General features: G+C 44.5%; 1 pseudogene; it reads left to right on the forward strand.

Moving 5' to 3' along the window:
• Nucleotides 1–2,301: 2,301 nt before the first annotated feature.
• Nucleotides 2,302–2,664, forward strand: LOC111724570 (annotated as a pseudogene).
• Nucleotides 2,665–3,325: the final 661 nt, after the last annotated feature.

The raw sequence follows: 3,325 nt of genomic DNA on the forward strand, positions 1-3,325 counted from the left end.
TCTGCCACTCCTTCCCCATCCCCAGAATGCCTGCCTTCATTTTTCCACACTGCCAAGTCTATCGGCTTGGTGGCTTCCTGGACAGTAGAGTTATATCTTGTTTCATTTTTATTTTCCAGAGTAATATAAGGGTGTGTGTGATTAAATTACATTTTTTGCATTTGTAAGTCTGAGTTATAGTTGAGTCTTTCACCCAAGAAGTGTGCTATATACTCCTACCTTGTACCTGTTAGGTGGGGGCTTACAGAGTCCCCACTCATCCCCTCGCCTTCTTGGATTTAACTGTGTTTTTCTCTCATAAAGGCTTGTAGTTGTTCATCTACTAGTTTCAACTTGGTATTGAGTACATGGGGAAGGGTTGCTTTTCCATTCTTGAGATGTTTTACTAAGAAGAATGTTCTTCAATTCCATCTAGGAAAATAGAAAAGATGCAAAGTCTCCATCTTTTTATGGCTGAATAGTATTCCATAGTATTAATCCATTCATGTGTTGATGGGCACTTGGGTTGTTTCCACATCTTTGTGATTGTGAATACAGTTGCTATAAATGTTTGAGTGCAAATATCCTTAAGATAATTTTTTTTCCTTCTGGGTAGATACCTAATAATGGTACTGCAGGATCAAATGGAAGGTTTCCTTTTAGCTCTTTGAGGATTCTGCATACTTCTTTCCAAAAAGGCTGTACTATGCAATCCCACCAGCAGTGCGCACACGTTCCCCCAGGGGGAGTTATATTTGGGAGCAGCTATACTCTCGGCTCAGTAGGCGGTCTATCTCTGATTGCTTCACAAATGGAAGGCTTCATTTAGCTTGGGAATGTTTTGTATATTGTTTACTTATTCTCACCTTAATTTTCAAAAAGGTTGGAGGCATCTTGCAGTGTAATAAGATTTCTTTCTTTTTTTTTTTTTTTGTCTGATAAGAAGGGAAGGACTGGGGACGCCTTCCGTGAGGCTAAGAGCCCAACGTGCAAAGGTAGAGGCTCCCCCTGCTGGCCGGATTTTGCTCCTCCAGGCTTGGGTCTGTTAATGCTTCAGCCTTTATGAAGTCTTGCAATTTTATGGGGAAGAAAGAAAGGTCGTTTAACTTCAGACAATACTCTTGCTTTCAGAGACAGTGGTCAAATACCTGTTAGGCTGACCGTGCCTAAAACTCATTCCATCACTTTCTGCCCCTCTCTTTCCCTACTTCTTGCACAGATATCCAGGTTCTTAAATTGTTTGCCTGTGGAACATGACTGAGTCGGAGCCAGGCGAAAGAGACCCCTCTCGGCCTCTGGGAGGCAAGTGTAAGTGAAGCTGCCCTCTCTCAGGTGGTTCTCCACGTGTGATCCCCAGACTAGTAGCAGCAGCATCACCTAGGAAATTGTCTGTTGAAATTTCCAGCACCCTGAGATTTAGCAAGCTCTTAAGTTTGAGAGCCTCTGGTCCAGAGAGGGCGTATGGGAGCTCAGCTTGGTGCCATTTGGCGTCTCCTGCCTCAGCTCAGCCTCAGTGCCACAGCTTCTCAGAGACACCTATGGCATCCCCCTTTACAAATGAGAACACTGATGTGCAAGAATACGTGATTTACCCAAGGCAAATCCATCAGGGAATTTTCTTCACAAGCCTCTTGATGTACAGGAGAGGAAAGGGACGCCAGTACCAGGAACTATCACAGGGTTCCTTGGACTTGCCTGCTCTGGTCCTCAGGGATCTGCCTCTTGCAGGCTTATGACTGGGTCTCTGTGAAGCTCTGGGCCCCAAAAGCAGGTTGTTGAGGTCCCTGGTCTTCCTCTCCTTGGGGGTGAAGCTGCATTCATCTCTCCTCTTTGATAACAGTGGTCCTCACTCAGACATGGAACATGAAGGGCCCAGCTGTGAAAGGACCACAACAGGGTTTGTTGTGATCTCTCAATCACAGAGAGATAGGAAGTCACTGGAAAGACAGGAAATGTTTGAGGATGGAAATGCATTTTCCTCAGCCTGGTCATATGGTCCAAATGTCTTTTCAGATAAGGATCAGAGTCTTTAGCAGGTTAGAATTAAGGCAATGTTCAATATTTACAAGTGCTGACTTTATAGGGAGGGATATGGAAGAGAAAAATGGAGAAAAATAGCATCTTTGTTAATATTAATATTTTTGTGACCATGAAGAGGAGGATTGGGTCCCAAGGGATAGACTGCTCTTTCAAGACAAAGCTGTCTCCCAAAGAGCAGAGTGACAGCCCTGTCCTCATGGTACCACACTAGAAAGCAGGGGCTGAGCGCCAGCGGAGGGAGGTGAGGGCTGTGGATGTTGAGTTTCGTGATTTTATCGTAGAGACAGTTCTACTGTAGAGATGGTCAACGTACCTAAAAGCCGAAGAACTTTCTGTAAGAAGTGTGGCAAGCATCAGCCTCACAAAGTGACCCAGTATAAGAAGGGCAAGGATTCCTTGTATGCCCAAGGAAAGCCGTGCTATGATCGAAAGCAGAGTGGCTATGGCGGCAGGCAAAGCCAATTTTCCGGAAGCAGGCTAAAACCACAAAGAAGATTGTGCTAAGGCTGGAATGTGTTGAGCCTAATTGCAGATCCAAGAGGATGCTGGCCATTAAGAGATGGAAGCATTTTGAACTGGGAGGAGATTAAAAAAGAAAGGGCCAAGTGATCCAGTTCTAAACTTTGAGACTTTTTGTCTTTTTGAGGAGAAATTGTTGAAGCTATAGAAAAATTACCTGTAGGGAAATAAATACAAAGATATTCAAAAAGAAAGAAAGAAAGAAAGAAAGAAAGAAAGAAAGAAAGAAAGCAAGCAAGCAGGGGCTGACTCAGCCACAGGTCTTTCTGCACCTCTTCACTTATCCTGTCTTTGCAGAGCCTTTGTTTCAAAGCATCACTACACATACTCTGCCGTCCCTTACCAGGGGGAGGGGGTGGGAAAGCACAAAGGAAAAACTATACTTTCTCATCAAATGTGGAAGAATTGCATTTCTAGGAGGTTTTGATCAAATGCTGCAGCTGGATGTTCCAGGGGAACACACCATAACACAAGGACAATCCTTTCAATTTGTCCTCTGCAGAGGTAGGTTTGGGCCAGCCTGTTCCAGTTTGAGGTGTTTCAGCAGGTGTTGGTAGCATGGCTGAATTTGCAGTCTGGAATTAAGAAAAGGAGAGAATCTTGAGGCAGGTTTGGGAAGGGGAGCTTGTGTACAAAAGGAGTGGCTCATCACACACACACACTCACCCTCAGAGCTATTTCTGTTTTGTTTTCTGGATACCCCACTTCCTCCTTCTGAGAAATAGGTGGGCCCTCCTATTTCTTGACCTTAGGAGGGTTGGGAAGCTAGTATTTCCAGGAGATAAAC

Source organism: Otolemur garnettii, unplaced genomic scaffold (assembly GCF_000181295.1).
Source record: "Otolemur garnettii isolate 467f Iridium unplaced genomic scaffold, OtoGar3 scaffold00024, whole genome shotgun sequence".
NCBI lineage: Eukaryota > Metazoa > Chordata > Mammalia > Primates > Galagidae > Otolemur > Otolemur garnettii.